The sequence below is a fragment of the Acinonyx jubatus genome, chromosome C1 (assembly GCF_027475565.1).
Source record: "Acinonyx jubatus isolate Ajub_Pintada_27869175 chromosome C1, VMU_Ajub_asm_v1.0, whole genome shotgun sequence".
Lineage (NCBI taxonomy): Eukaryota > Metazoa > Chordata > Mammalia > Carnivora > Felidae > Acinonyx > Acinonyx jubatus.
In genome coordinates this window covers 217,294,287-217,312,824 of record NC_069381.1, presented here as the reverse complement: position 1 = coordinate 217,312,824, position 18,538 = coordinate 217,294,287, and the positions used below count along the sequence as shown (strand labels likewise).

General features: G+C 56.7%; 1 protein-coding gene across 17 annotated transcripts in view; it reads left to right on the top strand.

The window, feature by feature from the left end:
* Positions 1-5,327: 5,327 nt before the first annotated feature.
* KIF1A (kinesin family member 1A) overlaps positions 5,328-18,538 on the top strand; it is a 96,645-nt gene continuing 83,434 nt past the window's right edge. For 15 of the 17 annotated variants that reach the window (XM_053216066.1, XM_053216065.1, XM_053216059.1 and 12 more), the window contains exon 1: positions 6,405-6,540. The gene's annotated coding sequence lies outside the window, so the exon portion shown is untranslated. Of the gene's footprint in view, positions 5,464-5,502; positions 5,523-6,404; positions 6,541-18,538 lie in introns of those variants that run through there. The other 2 variants (XM_053216052.1, XM_053216053.1) reach the window with 2 other exon arrangements.

Sequence of the window (18,538 nt, the reverse complement as noted above, 5' to 3'; positions counted from 1 at the left end):
CTTTCCACACACCCTTGCTCACTGGACATCACCAGACATTTACATTTTGGACAATTCAGTAGGTCAAAAAATATCTCCCTGTTTTGATCTCTATCCCTTTAACTGTGATGACGTTTGCTATTGACCCATTGTCTTCCTGTCACGTGTCCCTTCGTAGTATCTGGCCATTTCTCTGCCGGTGTTTACATTTTGTGCTGTCAGGTCGCACGGGCTTTTTGTAGCTGTAGAAAATTCCCTTCATCTTCATATGTTCTGAAGTATTTTTTCAGTACGGGGCTGGTCTTTCAATTTCGTTTATGATGTTTGGGCCATGTAGACGCTCCGTTTTCACGTGGTCCTTCGGTTTCTAGCACTTTCAAGTCATGGGTCCTCGTTTGTCCGCACCAAGATATTGAATGTGTCCAATCATGCTTCGTTCTCATTTCCTAAAGTTCCATTTTTTTACAACAAATGTTTGCTCCACCAGAAGCTTTTCTTGATGCCGTGGCAGGCAGTATTCAATGTTACAGATCTCCCACAGTGGCCGATACCAGGGACCAAGTCATCTACTCTCCCCAAATCATTTTAAAGGATATCCTAAACTTTTGATCTGTATCTTTCAGAATTTAGAATTTTGGAACTTTCCGTTTTAACGTCTAACAGGGCAGATGCTCTTCCTTCCTCTCCTTTTAAACAAATTTCCTGATTAGTCTTGTATGTTCCTTTTTTTCCAGGTGAATTTTTGTTGCTATTTTAATTAAGACTGAATCAAATGCGTCCTTTTAATCTAGGGAAAACTGGGCCTTTTACAACATTGCCTCTTTCTTTCCGGGGGTATGCTGTGCTTTGCCATTAATTTACCTCTTTTCAGTGGATTTTTAATTTTTGTATGTAGTTTCTTTACCCATGAGAAACTGGCACATTTCTTGTTGTTTCTGGATGTTTTACATTTCTCAGTGCTATTGTGATCGGACTCCTCAATTCCAGGCTCTAACTGGTTATACTGGTGACACTGCTTGCTTTTTGGAAACTGTTGCCCTCTCAGTGATGAGGTTTCCTACCCGCCCCAACTTACTGTTTCCTGTGGCTTTTCGCTCATCCCTAAAGTTTTCTAGGTCGACAATCACATTATCTGAAAAGAATGATAATTTTGTTTCTTCCTTTCTAATACTTTTGCCTTTTTTTCTCTCATTTGCAATTATAGCGGCTGATACTTCTGAGTGGAGTGGAGGGGACTGTGCACGTCCCTTGCTGTCACGGGAGTCCTTTTGTGTCTCCGTTACAGTTGTCATCTGCACAGGGCTCACTGTGTGCCCAGCCCTGCTCTCAGCATTTCACATGCAAACCCCCAGCCCCACCTGTGAGGTTGGGACGACTCTTACCCCATTTGAGGAGTGGTGACAGACATGGGGTGACTGACCTTGTCTGGAGTCACACAGCTGATGGAGAGTGAAGCCCACAAGAATGGCCACGAGAGGCAATCAGGGTGTGGGTTGAAAGAGCCCAGGGGAGGGTGCAGTTGCAGGGCTAAGTCATGTGGGGTCTGCCGGCCAGTCCAGTCTTGCTGCTGGGGGGAGGGGCATGAATTCCACCAGGGGAAAGGAGAGTCAGAACGTACAAAGAGAAGAGAAGGAGTTGTAAAGGATGCGAGGGCCAGCATGCAGATGCTAGGAGTCCCAAAGTCAGAAAAATATTAAAACCAAGAGGAGTCAAAATATTTGAAAAACCATGCAGATTAATTTTCTGGAATGAAAGAAAAATAAACAACCTCAGATTGAAAGGGCTCACAGGGGGGCACCTGGGTGGCTCAGTCGGTTAAGTGTCTGACTTTGGCTCAGGTCATGATGTCGTGGCTCGTGGGTTCGAGCCCCGTGTCAGGCTCTGTGCTGACATGTCAGCTTGGAGGCCGCTTCGGATTCTGTGTCTCCCTCTCTCTCTCTCTCTCTCTGCCCCTCCCCGCCTTGTGCTCTGGCTCTCTCTCTCAAAAAATAAAATAAAAACATTAAGCAAATAAATTTTAAAAAGGGGGGCTCACAGAAAAATCCACACCTTTAGGAAGTTCTAGAAGCATCCTGAGAGAAAGAACATGGAACAAGAACCCAGGGGACATGGGACATCTCAATAGCATACAAGGAGACCACGAAAGAATATTTTTTAAAAATTGGAGGAAACAGGGCACCTGGGTGGTTCCGTCAGATGAGCGTCCGACTTTGGTTCAGGTCATGAGTTCATAGCTTCTCAGTTCCAGCCCCGTGTCGGGCTCTGTGCTGACAACTCAGAGCCTGGAGCCTGCTTCCGATTCTGTGTCTCCCTCTCTCTCTCTGCCCTTCCCTCGCTTGCGCTCTCCCTGTCTCAAGAATAAATAAACATAAAAAAAAAAAAATACAAATTGAAGGAAACAAGCTTTGCACCTAGAGTTTTGTATCCAGCCCAATTGAAAGTATAATAAAAGTCTTCTCAGGAACCTGAAGCTTCAACATATTTTTCACCCAAAACCCACGTTAAAAATAGTGTATTTCATGAACAACATAAATGCAGGAGAGGCTTCCCAGAGGTATGGAAAATAACAGTGACCACATTCCTGGGAATGAGTGTTAGTTATTTTAAACAAAAGTGAGGACCAAAGGAAAAAAAAAAAGAGTATGTCCACAATAACTCAGAACCATAATCCTAGACAATCAGGGCCCTGGAGTAAAGAATCTTTGGCAAGCTGAGGTACTTGAATGTTAGGGACAATATGTGACTACAGAGGTTCATGGGGTAAGTAAAAATGGTGTTAAATTTAGGGCAATTGCCATAAGAATAAAAGTAAGACCAAGGATAAAGCAGAAGAAAATTCACGATACTCCATGAAAAATAGAAAAAAATAAATACAATAAATAAAATTTTGTATAAGCTGGCAAACCAAATCTCAATATAACAGTTAATTACTATAAATGTAAGTGGATAAAATTCCAATTAAAAGGTAACCCCCCCCCCAAAAAAAGGTACAACCTGATTAGATTTAAAAATGCTAACAATGGGTAGCTTAAAAGAGATACACTTAAAAAGAAAGATACAAGGGGCACATGGGTGGCTCAGTCGGCTGAGCATCCGACTCTGGAGTTTGGATCAGGTCATGATCTCACGGTTCATGGGTTGGACGGCAAGGAGCCTGCTTGGGATTCTCTCTCTCCATCTGTCTCTGACCCTTCCCCTCCCCCCTCTCAAAATAGATAAATAAACTTTAAAAAAGAGAAAGATACAAATAGCTTAGAATAAAATGTTGGCAAAAGACATGCCAGGCAGATATGAACCAAAGGAAACTGGATATGACTTTCAAATTTAAGACAAAAAACTTTTTTTTTTTAATTTTTTTTTTAAAGTTTATTTATTTTTGAGACAGAGAGAGACAGAGCGTGAAGGGGGGAGGGGCAGAGAGAGAAGGAGACACAGAATGGGAAGCAGGCTCCAGGCTCTGAGCCATCAGCCCGAGCCTGACGCGGGGCTTGAACTCACGGACCGCAAGATTGTGACCTGAGCTGAAGTCGGACGCTCAACCGACTGCGCCACCCAGGCGCCCCCCCAAAATTTTTTTTAAACCCACATGGGACACCACATGCATTCTGATGAAATGGGCCACAGAACAATAGTGCACGTCCATCAGGATCATTTAAATACCCGAGAATACGTCTCAACGTACATCACGCAAGATCTGCCAGACCTGCAGGGAGAAATAGGTATTTCAACAATTGTCACTAGAGATTTTAATTAAAAAAAAATTTTAATAGCTCAAGCAGACAAAAACTAGAAGTCTCCAAATCCTGAACATCATAATTAATAATCTTAAAATCATAAATATCTACAGAACTCTATACCCATCAAACAGAGAGTACAACCTTTTAGCACATGTAGAATAGTTACAGAAAAGGACCATGTGTTGGGAGCTGAAGAGGCCTCAATAAATTTCTGGGGCAACATTCCATGCAGCGGGCTGCGATGTTTGGCTTGTGCTTCAAGGTCCCCTCTGCGCCATGTCCTAAGAAACCATGCTGAATGGACCTCGTCAGTGGGTGCCCCAGCCTTCCAGCTGCCCTTGGACTCAGGCAAAGGGGGCGCTCCCAGGTCCAGAGAGGAGGAGAGTGGGGTCCAGGGCCAGGGGTTGGCTGCTCTGGTCCCTCTTGATGAGTGCTCAGCTAAGCCCTCTGTTCCTGCCAGGGCTGCTCCCTCTCCTCCCTCCCACCCCTGCAGTGGGCCACAGTGTCACTGCAGTGTCCCTCAGTCCTGGGGTTTCCCTTCTCCTACCTACACCTTTGTAAACAGTCCCTTTATCAAATACTCCTCACATTACCTAATTGGAGTGTGCCATCTGCTTCCTGCCAGGATCCTGACTGAACACAGACTTTGTTCTCAGGCGGTAATGCGATTAAAATAGAAACTGGTAACAAAAAGTTACGATAAAAGAAATACCGAAGCAAGCGAGCAAGAAACGCTATTGGAAAGTAAATAACATTATTAAACAAGGCATGGGCTTATAACCCGCGAGTTTAAAAGGAGATCATCAGGGATATTAGAAATATTTAGATCTGAGTGATAATGAAACATCATATGTCCAAATTTGTGAGCCCTGATAAGGCTGTGCTGTAGAATGAAGTTTGCAGTTTTAAATATATCCGTCAGAAAATTAGATGGTTTAAAAATAAATGAGTTTGAGCACTTAGCTCAAGACCGAAGCAACATACAGACCCGGAGAACCAGGAAGGAGGGAAATCATCAACAAGGGCAGAAATGAGTGAAACAAGAGGAAAGATGAGAAGACGGCCTAAACAAAAAGTTGGTCCCTTGAAAATATCTAAAAATATTAACAGAGAAAAACGCAAGTAAACAAAGTACAGAATTGAAAAAGGAGAAATAACTAGGGAAGCGATTGACATAAGAATGAGTGTATGCTGGTAATTCTAAAAGCTCAGTGAAATTGATTGATTCCTAGAAACATGTAAAATTTGGCCCAAGAAATAGAGACCTTGACCAGATCAATAAATATGATGAAAATGGAAATGATAAAGCCCCCCCATGCCCCGCCCAGATAGTTCCATTGTTTCTACCACAAGTTTGGGAAAACAAGAATTTCTCTTTTATGTAGGTGGTTCCATGAAATAAAAGAAGAAAAGAAGAAGTGGGGGGGGGGGCTTTGGGGGATGGGGTGGGAGGGTGGCCTCCTTGGCAGGATGCATATTCCAGGAGCTGGGTGGAAAGGGACCTGGGACCTGGGAATGTGCCACACAGATGGTGCAAATCGAGGCGAAGCCCCCCAGCCCCCACTGAGTGGGTGAGGGTGCAATGGCTAACTAAAACCTTCAGGGCAGCGTCCTGCACCTGCTGGGCGCTGGGGGAGGCTGAGCCACGGGGGTGCAGAGAAAGCTGATGGCAGGAGCTGGGCTGGAAAGGGACCTGGGCACCCCGCTTCTGCGAAGGCATAACGTCACCGCGCCCACCGCAGTTCCGGTGGCTGAGCTGGCTGGAGGCGCTGTCAAAGGTGCCACCCCCTAGGGTGGCCGGTGGAGGTTGGTGGCCACAGCGATGCCACTCGGTCTGGGTGGCCTGGGAAGCCTCTGGACAGGTTGACGCAGGCCGGGTTTGCCCGTGTGGCCCGGCAGCAGCGTGCGACCCGGCAGCAGCGTGCGACCCGGTCCACGGAAGTTAGGCTGCGGAGGCAGGGTGTGAGGACCGTGGGGGCTGATGACCTGGAGAAGTGGGGCGGGCGGCGGGTGGGGGTCTCCACCCAAGGCATGACGGGAGGAGAAGCGGGAGGCGGCCGGCCGGTTGCATCATCCCTCCGAGAAGAGCTGTGCGCGATGCTCTGGTCCCCTCCAGTGCCGGACCGAGCCTGCAGACGCGATTAAAATTCACCTGTTACACCGGAGTCGGTGTCCGCTCCCCGCCCCCACCGCCCCTCCCTGCGGCAGGGACCCCACCGAGTCTTTGTCCCTCTGCGACCAGGCGCTCGTGCTGCCAGCCTCGCGGGTGGGGGGCTGGGGGCAGGCGGAGATTTCACTAGAAAGGGGTCACACTTGGGGGAAGGCCCGGCGCGGGATCCGCGGCAAGTGCGGGTGGGCAGGGGGCCTCTGGGCAAGTGCGGGTGGGCAGGGCGCCGCCCGGTCACTCACCCCCGCGGGGGTGGGGGGGAGGGCGCGCGCGCGCGCGGACTGCGCGGGCGGAGGGGGCGCCGCGTTCGAGCCCGGGGTCGGTTCCCCACGTCTCCCACCGAGCAGACCGCGGTGTCGACGGTGATGTCACAGCTCGGCTCCAGGCCCCCCGCCCCCTCCGGTCCCAGCCCCCCTCCCCGAGGCGGCCGCGACGCCCGTCCCTCTCCCCGCGCGACAAACCAGCTGGCGGCTGGGGCTCGGGCGCCGCGCGCAGCCAACCAGCGCGGCGGGAGGGGCGCGGGGCGGGCCGGGCCGGGGGCGCGCAGCCCGTCACGCGGTGCCGCCGTCACAGCGCCCAGCGCAGCCCAGGAGCGGCAGCAGCTCCGCGCTCGGGGACCCGCGCCCATGCCGGGCCGCCGCCAGTGACGCCGGAGAGGTAAGGCGGCCGCCCGCCTGGCCTCGCCCCTGCGCCCCGCTGCCCGCACCTGCCTGCGCTGCGGGCCCCCCCCCCCCCCCGGAGCCGCGTCCTTGTCGCCGCCGGCACCGCGCGCGCGGCCCCTGCTCTCCCCCCGACGCTCCCCGTCCCCGAGGAGAACAATGGGGCAAATTCAGGGGGTGACCGCCCTTCAGTCGCGGCCCGGCCGGACCCTCGGGAAAGGCCCCGTCGCCGCGACCCCTGCTGGGGCGGGACCGTCGCCGGGAGGGGCCGGGGTCGCCAGGGGAGGGCGCGCGCCGCCGGTGGCCTCTCGAGACGCCCCCTCCGTCGCTTCCGCCCTAGTCCTTCCCTGGAGAGGGGCCGCCGGGCTAGACCGCGGGGGAGGGCGGGCCGGGGCGAAGCGGAGAGCGCGCGGCCGGGGGCGCGGGGCAGCTGCCCGGGCCCCCGGGGTGGGGGAGGGGGTGCTGGAGCCCGGAGCCTACCAGGCGGGGCGGGGCGGGACGGGCGGGGGCTGCGGCGGGAGGTCCGCTTCGTGCGCACCTCGGGGGGGGGGGGTGCCCTTCATCCTCCCCCGGCCGCATCCTCTTCGGGAGAGACCCCAGCTCCATTCTGGAAAGGCTTGGGAGGGGCCGTCAGCGGATGAGGCCTGTATCTGCGCAGCCGGCGCCCCAGTAACAGGTGTGGCCCGGCGGCGGGCAGGGAGGGGGCTGCGGGGCCGCCCGACTCGTGTGACAGGGACCAGCGCGGACGCGAGCACCCCCGGACTCCCCGTTTAGGCTGCGGGTCCTCCTCCCTCCTCCCACCGCAAACCAGGGGCGCAGCCCGTGTGCTCGAGAAGGGGCGGCGGAGGCATCCCAGGGCCCAGCGAGGGTCTGCGGTCCCCCGGGCGCTGGGTGGGCGGGGTGGGGGTGGGGGGACAGCGGGCCGCAGGGCCGAGTAGGGGGGAGGGGAGGGAGGGAATGCCAAGTCATGGGGCCTGCTGGGCGCGGGCACGACGTCGCCCCGGCGCGGACCCGATGCGCGCCCTCGTTTCCAGGAATAGGGACTTTTCCCGAGAGACCGGTGGCCCCCTCCCCAAGAGGCGGCCCCCTCCGAGGCGCGCCCGCTTTGCTGGGACCAGAGGCCCGTTAGGGCATCGAATTGGACCCTGCGGCTGCGGAGAGGAGGAGGTGCGGGGAGGTCCCTGCCGCGCAGGGCTGGCCGGTCCCAACCCCGGGGGAGGACTGCAAGACAGAGCGCCCGCTCCTGCGGAGCGGTCACACCCGACCCGCTCTCCCTGCCCTGCTGTCTGTCTGCCTAAAGGGGCTCTGCCGGGGGCAGCCTGGCCCGGATGCCTGGCCTCTCGGCCCGAGAAGGCAGCTGCAGGTTTGAAGGCGCTCTGGGGTCCAGAGCGGGGGGCTGGGACCGCACCTGCGGCGGCCATTTTGCAGGTGTGGTTGGCCACCCGCCTCGGCCGGGGCCGCGGGGTGAGGGTGGGCAGGCGTGGCGCCGGCAGCGGGGCGCAGCGTCTGCAGGGGCGGGTGAGGGATGCTGCGAGGGCCAGGGCCAGGCGCCAGGGCTGCTCTTGGTCGGGGTCGAGATCCAAGATGGGCTGATGCTTGCAGGGAGGCCGCTGGCTGGGAGACCCAGAGGGGGTGGGGGGGGGGGGGGAGTCAGCCTCTACCTGGATGCTAGGTCTGCGGAGGGCACTGGGTTCAAGATAGGGACCGGGTGAGCAGCTCTGTCCCGCCTTCTGCCGGCATCTGAAGACAGGAGGGGTGTCCTCTGTGGGGTGTGGTCCACAGGACAGAGAGACTGGGATCGGGCTTGGAGTCAGGGCTCCCCGAACCCAAGAGTCCCAGTGGGGTGGGGGCGCGACGAGGGCCTGCTGAACGTCGGCTGTGTGCCCTGCCCCCTCTCCCACACTGGAGTGTCCCACAGACTGCCCCTCCTGGGGCCTTGCCCTGGGCCCGCCACAGCCAGCCGGAGACTGGACAAAGCTAGAATTTATGCCACCTGACACAGAGGCCGTCCACTCTGCCTCGACCCCCTTCAGTCACCACTGCAGACCCAGGGCTGACCATGTCCTTTGGAAGGAGAGCGAGATGGGGCCCTGGGACCACCGGATTGGGGACTGTGGGGGGGAGGGACTACCAGCTTTGGGAACCATGCCCTTCATGCCTGAGACCCCGTACCTCTGAGAGTGGTCACTCAGCCGCTAGTGACCCCCAGGATGAGCGCACGGTCGTCCTCCTGCCCACTCCCGAGTGCTCCCTAGAGCAGCGCCCCATTTAGGGTTCTTGGGCCCAAGGGAGTGGATCCCCACCCACATCCACTGCCTCCCTTTCCCCACCCAGACCCAGGAGCATCTCAGGGCCTGGTTGGGGCTGGACCACACCCTGCCCCAAACCTCTCAGCTTGGCTGGGGCAGAACCAGGCAGGTGGGTCTGTTCTGTCCCATTAGCTGATGGGCCTCACCCCACAGCAGGGCTGGGGTGGCAGGCAGGGCGTAAGGGTCGGCGGCGTGGGCGTGTGACTCACTTCCCCACCTGACCTAGTAGGTTTGCAGTTTAAGTCCCAACAGGACCGTGATTCTGGCTTTGGGCACCCCCCCCCCCCACCCCGCCCCAGGTGCCTCAGAAACTCATTGAGGGGCCATTGCACGGGGGGCACTGGAAGTGTGGAGGGCACGGTCAAGTCAACGGTCCGCTGAGGCTGAGCCTCTGACCCGTCTGGGTTTCTCTCCAGCCCTTCCTGTGTGCCTCCATGGTCACGTCCCCCGCCCCGGCCAGCTCCCACCCTGGCTTTGTCATGCGAGCCCCTGGGAGCCCCTTGCTAGCTGGTGAGGCCTCACTGGGCGCCATCCCTGGCACTGGGCTGGATTTACCTGCCGCCTGGGTGGCTGGGTATCTGAGAGGAGGGGCTGTCACCTTCTCGAAAGCCTCCTCCCCCTGGCTTTAATCTGCTAATCCTGGTTCCGCAGTCTGGCTGCCTGAGCCCTGCCCGCCCTCCCCCTCCTCCATGCAGACAGAAGCCCAGGGGTGCAGAGTGCCCGCACTGCCCGCCTGCTGGGTTCCAGGGCCCCCTGGGTCGGGGGTGGGGGTGCTGGCCAGGACCCTCGCCTCCTGTTCCTCCTTACTCCTCAGCCTGCTCCACACTGGTCTTGGGCTGGCTGTGCACACAACAGTCCCTTACACGCTCAGTCTCAGCACACCCCCACGCACACTCACATACGCTCATGCTTCCGGCCTTACTCGCACTCATACACATATTCACACATGCACACTCACATTCACCCATAGACACACTTACACACCCAACCTCACCCTCTCACTGAGCCTCTTACACACGCGGCCTCACACACTCTTCCACTCTCACTCTCGCACACTCACCCCCCACACACTCCCCTCTCACACGCGCACACGTGCACACACGCACACAGCCCTCACTTGTCTTTGTTCCTGCCTAATCCTCTCTCTTCTCTGGAGCCTTCCACCCAGCCTCCACGGGAGGTCCCTGGACCCCGACATGCCACCACCGTGAAGCCAGCTGCAAGGCCCCACTGTAGGTGTTGGGTCAGGGGAGAGAAGTAGGCATTTAGTGGGTGCAGACTGCGTTGCACATCTCATGGGCCTCTCCTCATGGGGGGCTCCCAAGCCCCCAGCCACTCGGGCGGTGCTCTCTCGTTTCTCAGATCTGGAGACTAAGCCTCCTGATGGGCCTGTGGCTTGTCCGGGGGCCCTGAGATCCACCCAGCTCCCTAGACCCCGGAGATGGCTGCTCTTAGTACTTCCTGCCCTCCTTGCCACCCCTCTACGCCACCCACTGGCCTGCCCCCCACCCCACTGCCTCACTCCCACCCACCCCACCCCTCCACCCCCCACCCCAACCCTCTACCCCCACCACACCCACCGCCTGCCCCCCCACCCCACCCCTCCACCCCCCACCCCAACCCTCTACCCCCACCCCACCCACTGGCCTGTCCCCTCACCCCACTGCCTCACTCCCACCCACCCCACCCACCGGCCTGCCCCCCACCCCACTGCCTCACTCCACCCCCCCACCCCTCCACCCCCCACCCCACCCACTGGCCTGCCCCCCCCACCCCACTGCCTCACTCCCACCCACCCCCCCTCCCCCCCCCCACCCCACCCCCCCACCCCCACCCCCCCACCCCCCCCACCCCCCACCCCCCCCCCCACCCCCTCACCCCCACCCCCCCCCCCCCCCCCCCCCCACCCCACCCCCCTACCCCCCCCCCCCCCCCCCACCTCCCCCCCACCCCACCCCCCCCACCCCACCCCCCCCCCCCCCACCCCCCCCCCCCCACCCCCCCCCCCCCCCCCCCCCCCCCCCCCCCCCCCCCCCCCCCCACCCCCCCCCCCCCCACCCCCCCCCCCCCCCCCCCCCCCCCCCTCCACCCCCCACCCCCCCCCTCCACCCCCCCCCCCCCACCCCCCCCCCCCCCCCACCCCCCCCCCCACCCCCACCCCCCCCACCCCCCCACCCCCCCCCCCCACCCCCCCCCCCACCCCCCACCCACCCCCCCACCCCCCACCCCCACCCCCCTCCCCACCCCCACCCACCCCACCACCCCCCCCCCCAACCCTCTACCACCACCCCACCCACCGGCCTGTTCCCCCACCCCACTGCCTCACTCCCACCCCCCCACCCCTCCACCCCCCACTCCACCCACTGGCCTGCCCCCCCACCCCACTGCCTCACTCCCACCCACCCCACCCCTCCACCCCACCCCACCCCTCTACCCCCACCCCACCCACCAGCCTCATCCCCCACCCCTCACCCCACTGCCTCACTCACACCCCCCCTCCCCTCCACCCCCCACCCCAACCCTCTACCCCCACCCCACCCACCAACCTGCCCCTCCACCCCACTCCCACCCACCCCACCCCTCCACCCCCCACCCCAACCCTCTACCCCCACCCCACCCACCAGCCTGCCCCCCACCCCTCACCCCACTGCCTCACTCCCACCCACCCCACCCCTCCACCCCCCAACCTAACCCTCTACCCCTGCCCCACCCACTGGCCCGCCCCCCACCCCCCACACCACTGCCTCACTCCACCCACCCCCACCCTTCCCCTCCATACATACCCCAACCCCAAACCCCCAACCCAATCCTCCACCCCCACCATCCCACCCACCACCCCTACCTGTCCCCTCACATCCCCACCACACTCTTCTGTCCCAGTGCCCCACCACCCCACCTCACAAACAGTAGGCGTCCAGTAAATGCTATTTTCTTGTTGAGCTGGTTGTTTTAGCGCAAGTGGTCCATTTCCTGTGTGCCCAGAGGAGGCAGCCACCGCCCTGTTCAGGTGCAGATTTTCTGTGTGCCTTCACAGCTCCCATTTAGGGCCCGTGTTTCCTGAGGAAAGAGCCCCCCTGCTCTGGGTGTCCTGTGAGGCTCCCGAAATGCAGCTCTGGGGAGGGGGTGGGGATGGCCCCCACTGCACCTGCAGACCCCTCTCCTGCCTTCAGAGTGAGGCTGCTGGTGCCCAGGAGTGCCCTAGGGGGGTGTCGGGAGTCCTCTCCCCCCTCTCAGGTCTAGCCCAGCCAGTAGTGCTCAGGGGGGCATCGGTGTTCTTCCCCAGCTGTCGTCAGCTCCGCCAGGATGGTGAGGGGCAGGGCTGGACCATCAGTGCCCACGGGCTGTGGGTCCATGAAGACCAGGCATCTGAGGGGCCCCTGTGGAGCTGGGGCATGGGAGTTGTCATCTGCTTTGTGTCATCTGATCCTCACTGTCCGCCTGCTCCTGATGCTTGGGCCACAGCATGGACACAGGCCCTGGTGCCTGAAAGGTGTCGGGATAAGCAGTGATGTGGCGGCCAGGCCCAGAGTGGAGGAGGAAACTTAGGGCCTCCCTCTCCTCTGCATGAGCTCCATGCTTGGGCAGGACATTCTTCACTAGCGCCTTATTCCCCAGCCCTCAGTCACACTCTGTCCTGCCAGGTCCCTTCTTTCCTGGCTCCCACACCCCCTGGAGCCCCGTCCCTGCTGTCTCCCTCCTGTCTGTAACCTGCCACGTGCCAGCCTGCGTGTTGCTCGCCACATCCCCTGGGTCAGTGGCTCTGTTTCTCGGACCCCAGAGCTACTCTGGTTTTGGCTTCCTGTCCTGTGTGACTTCCTGAAAATGGTGATGAGTTCTTGGCCATGTGTCTGCGTCTCTGCTGTGTCCTCACACTGGGTACATGGTTTGTCCGGCGGCACTTGTTTTCCTTAAACATTCCGTTCAGAGCACTCGACATTGGCTTCATAGCCTGCTGCATCCAGTTCCTTATGAGCAAAGATCCACCCCTTTTCTTTTCCTGTTTTCTTCCTCGACTTTATGCATTGTCTTCTCGTCTTGTTCTCTTTTCTTTCATATATCGTGTCTCCTTTATTAGGTCTTATTTTCTGGGCAGTTTTGGACTTCATTTGCAAGTTCCTCTTGAAATTGTGTATTTCAGCACCTACCTTTTCCATCTCTAAGAGCTCCTTCTTTCTTGTTACTAACTGTTCTTGTTTCACAGCATCCTGTTCTTGTTTTGTAAATGTACTATTTTCTTGAAACGTTCTGAGTATATTCATTGAGGGTTTTTTTTTTTTTTTTCATTTGCTTGTTTGTGCTTCCATTCTGTGCTTTATCTCTTGTCTTCTGCTGGTTTATTCTGGTCTTTACCTTTGAAACTTTTTACTCTTGTCTTGTACATGGAAGTCCTCGTGGGCCTGTTTGTGTTGGGGAGCCCACTGGGTAGTAGAGCGTGCTGCCACTGGTTTCCCCAGGTCTGAGTGGGATTCCGACTGGCACTCGGTGTGGGCTGTGGAGGCTCCACTGGCAGCCTTTGCTTTTGGTCTGAAGGGCTAGGAGCTGGATCCAAGCTGTCCTGCTCCCTCATACTGGAGTGTGGGGTGCCAGCATCCACACTGAAGCATTCACTCTCACCGGGCATTTCCTTCCATGTCTGTGAGAAGAAACGTCAGCTGTGTGCCTGAGAGTGTTGGCAGCCACTGCCCTCTGTGAGGGTGGGTGGCAGGGAAGGGGGTGAAAGTTTTACTGATGTGGCTATTCTACAGTCAGACTTACACTGAGGACCCTTTCTCCAGCCTCACTTCCTGCCCCTGCTCTCCACTGGCTGCTTTGAGCCCACGGGCCCAGAACCCCCGAGGCCCCTGCTCTGTGCCAGTCACTTCTGGGCCGTGTCTGGCTCCGCCCCCTCCCACAAAGGTATGAGGGCCTGAGGTCATGGGTGATGCCTCTCCCCTGCCCTTCACCATTGGGGTGACTCACTGGCGTGCTCTGGGGCCTCCAGAGTGACCCCTGGCCATGCCTGGCACTCGTGCAGCCCGGGGGTCCTCCTCACCCTTCTGAGGGGTCTAGGGGCCCGGCCGGCATGGACTGCAATGTGTATCTGTTGTAATACTAAGAAAAGCTAGTTTTGTCTTTTCTCAAACTCTTCAGGAAAAATCAGTGTTTCAGGAGGAGGTGCTGCGTTGCTGTGGTGCTGCAGGGTGTGCCGCTGGGCTGGGGTGGCGCAGACCGATGCCCGAGGGGACAGCGGCCAGGGAGGCCTTGGCGCTCAGTGCGGATGTGTGCAGGGGCCGGCTCCAGGCCTCGGGCAGCCTTTGCTCGTCCGTTTCTCCACAGAGGTTTGGCCTCTGCTTGTGCATGCTGCCCACACCCCTGCTCCGTTCCTTTGTCCTGTTCCTTGGAGAAATACTCCAAGGGCCCTGAGAAACAGATGTGAGCTCGTCGAGGGGCTGGTCCCATCCTCTGTGTCCGCAGTGACCTGTCCGCGGTTGGGTCCTCCGCGTGTTTTCACCAAGCGAACGGATTTCAACTCCCCTCCTAACCCGGGGGCCTTGGCCCATGGCTCCGGGTCTCCCTCCCCCGCGGTCCTGACCATCGTCACTTCCTCGTCCACATGCGTGCCTGCTGTCGCCTGGCCCCTCTCGTCCTTCTCCTGCTGACTGTCTTCTCTGCCCCACTTCTCACGGATGCAGCCCAGGTCTTGTCGCCCTCAGACACTGATGGCAGCCCTCTTCGGGCCACGGGGCAGACCCTCGTGGCTCGGGGGCCCTCTGGAACAGTTCCTCGGGCTCCTCTTGGGTTCTGGCGTGCTCCCTGCACCTGCGTGGTTCTCCCGGCTCTGAGCCCGGGCTGGCCTGCTCATCACCCCTGCACACGCCCTCCCGGCCGCCCTCTGTGGCACCTGCAGCCACGTGACCCTCCACCCCTAAAGGGACCATGGCGCGCTTTCTGCCTTCCCGTGTCCTCTCAGACGCCTCACCAGGCGCTGGGAGGGGAGCTTGGCCCTCTTTCTGCTCTCCAGCTTGTGGCGTGTCTGCGGCAGTGACCCCTGAGCCCCACACCTTCACACCCCCCGCCGGCAGCCCCGCCCCCTGCCGTAGGTGTCACGGGCTGGCTCCGCCCCCTGCCTCATCACCCTGATTTCCTGCTCCCCTTCGTGGCGAGACTCCTCGAAAGAAGTTAAACACTGTTGTTATGTGATAGGACTCACGAAAAAGAATGCAGAGCGTGTCCACAAACAGCCACGTGTCCACCCTCAACTTCGGAGGTAAAGCTTTTCCAGCACGCTCCCCGGTTCCCCGGCACTGAGGGCGACCGCCCCCCTAACCCTCGCGAGGGGGCTCTGGGGCCCGGCCGCCTTGCTGACCCGGAGGGCCACATCAAAGCCTCGGCGGCACCCGTGGTCAGACTCCTGACCTGACCTGAAGGCTCACCATCACCCAGACTGCCCCCCGCATGCTCAGAGCTGCGTCATGGACCCCGAGGCTCCCCTGTGGGTGTGCAGCCCTGCATGGGCCGAATCCCCTCACGAGTCCGTCCGTGTCCCGCCGGGCTGTCCGAGTGACGTTTGCTGTTTATGACGTTCCCAGGGACCGTGTCTCTGCTTCATTCGGTCCCATCTGGACAGCCGCGGTGTGACCTGTCCTGTCTCCGGTCGGTGGACAGCCGGTCTCTCCATCCCCTCCCTCTTCCCTCCTCTTTCTCTTTTCTACTGCAGACACTGCAGTGTTGGGGTACACGTCTGGTCACAGAGCGGCCGGTCCCATAGTCTGCGACTGTCCTGGACGTGTCTCCCCGTGTTGTTTCTGAGGCGGTCATGCCGGTGAGCTGTTCCCGGGAGGACCGTGCCGTTCCCTTTGACCTGTCCTTGCAACAGGTCGTGTTGCCACATGCGTTGACGCTGGGACCCGAGGGGTGTGGTTTGGAGCCCACGCTCTTGATTACCGTGGTGGTTGAGTGTCGTGTCCTGTAAGTTACCTGTTCAGATCTCGTCGCTATTTTCTCGACCTTTTTGTTTGTTTACTTGGTTTCTGTGTGTTGTCTGTGTGTTCTGCACACGAGTCCGCGTGATTAGACGTGCTAAAGACATCTCCGGGCGCCTGAGCGTCTCTGCACCCACGATGGTATCTCGATGTCTGGGCTTTTCCTTCCGGAGTCTACATCTGTGGGTTGAAGCCTCAAAGGAGAACGTGGAGATAGCACCCATCTCCGTTTTCTCCCCAAACTGTTGTTCACGTTCGGGTCTTGAGTCTGGGTGGAATTGGATTTGGTATAAAAAAGGAATCTAATTCTGTGTTTCTCCATATGGCCAGCCAGTTGTCTTCATCCCCCCGGGCCGCTGTAACAGAACACGCCAGGCTGGGCGGCTCATAGACCCTAGTGATTTCTCACACTTCTGAGGCTGGAAGTCCAAGGTCAGGGTGCCGGCAGGGCCAGGTTCTGGCGAGCGCCCGCTCTGGGTTGCAGTTGGCCAACTCCGTCGTAGAGCGGAAGCAGGCTCTCTTGGGACTTTGATAAGGGCACTAATCCCATTTGTGCGGCCCCCCCCTCGCGAACTCATCTGAGCCTAACCGCCTCCCACTGCCTCCCCCATACCACCCCGTGGGGTAGGGTTTGGGTTAGGGATGTGGGGACACGGACGTTCAGTCCACAGCCAGTTTCGTCAGCCACTCAGCTTCCGGATCCCTCCCTTCCCCGCTGACCTGCACAGCCCCCTTGGTCCGCTCTCCGAAGGGCTCGGTCTGTGCACGTGTGTTTCTGGGTCTCTTCTGTTACCCTGGTGGTGACTCACCTGGTCCCAGCCACGCCACCTTACCCACCATAGCTTTGTATTAAATCTTCATACCAGGAGGGCGTGTCCTCATCTACCCTCTTGTGTTTCTTCAGACGGTTTGCGGTATTCACAGCGCCTCACTCTTCCGTAGAAATTTTTGGAAAGAGTTTGCCAACTTTCCAGAAAAAAACGTGTTTGAGGTTTCGTTTGAAATTACAGTGAATTTTTGATTCACTCGGGTGAAAATAAACGTTTTTTAAAAGATATTGAAAATTTTCCACAAACAAGTTATAGGTCTTCATTTATTTAGATTTTCTATAAAATTTTTGTGAAGGTTGAAAATGTCCTCGTAAAAGTTATGCACATCTTTTGTGATATTTATTACTATCAAGGTCCTGTATGCTTTGGGTCCATTTTTATTTTTAATTTTTTAACGTTTATTTATTTTGAGAGAGAGAGAGAGAGAGTGAGTGAGTAGGGGAGGGGCAGAGAGAGGGGGAAACAGGGAATTGGGTTATTCTTCAAAGGTACCTTAAAAATATATTTTAGCCACTAGGGTGGCTCAGCCGGTTAAGCATCCAACTCTTGATTTCAGCTCAGGTCATGATCTCATGATCATGAGATCAAGCCCCACGTGGGGCCCTGCGCTAAGCATGGAGCCTACTTGGGATTCTCTCTCTCTCTCAAAAAAGAGATACACACACACACACACACACACACACACACACACACACATCTTTAACTCTTTGCCTCTAGTATATTCCAGTGTGGTTGGTTTCTAGCAATTTTATCGTACCTTCCCCAATTCAAATAATTTGTCTGTGGATCCTCTTGATTTCTTGATTTCTGTGTGAATAAGCAAATGGTCTGTAAATGATGGCAATTTGGGTTTCTCCTTTCCAATCTGTATTTTGTCATTGTTTCTTTTTCATGTCTTATCGCTCTGGCCAGAACCACCACTTCCATGTGAAATAGAAGTGTGATAGGCGTCCCAAACTTGTTTTTGAATGTAAAGGAAATGTTCCTAATATTTTAGCATTAAGTATGATGTTTGGGTAGGGTTTTAGCAGATACGTATCATGAGATTAAAGATTTCTTTTATTCTCGTATTGCCAAGAGTTTTATCATAAACAGATCTTGAAAATTACTGAATGCTTTTTCAGTATCATTTGGCTTTTTCTCCTTTAATCTGCTATGTGGTGAATTCTATTAATAGATGTACTTATGTTAAACCATACATATGTTATCATACTGGTATTCTTGGAGTAAACCTACCACGTTATCCGTTTTATTTGCTGCTTGGCCTTCTTGCTAATGTTTCAGACTTTTGTATCTATGTTCATCAGTGAGGTCAGTCTATGGTCTTCTTTTCTCAAATTTCTTTTGTCTAATTTGATGCTAAGGTCATATTGGCCTCAGTGAATGAGTCGGGAGTATAATCTCCCTGCCTCTGTCTGCCTCTCATTTTTCTGTTCTCTTAAAGAGTTTGATTACGATTGGAATTACCTAGGTTTTTGAATGTGTGTTGGGGTTCACTTGCAAAAAGTGTCTGTGTCTGCTGGGTTTTTTTGGTAGGTAGATTTTTAAACTATTGAATCAACTTCTTTAATAGTTATAGGAAAATTCAGGTTCCCACTGAGTAGTTTTTCTCCTGGTTATAGATCATCGTTCCCTGCTTCTTGGCATGCATAATAATTTTTTTTATCAGATTCTAGACATTTCTACATCGTGGAGTGTCTGAATTATGCTTTCTTCTTAGAAAGCATGTTGGGCTTTAGTTTGGCAGGCAGCAAATTACTTGAGATAATTTGATCCTTGAGACCTGATTTTAAGCTTTCCTAGAGTTACTCTAGAGTAGATGTCGCTCCAGGGACAGTTAAGCCTGCTGCTGAAGTATGATTTCTTTGGGGTCTTTACTGAATGTCTGGGAGGGA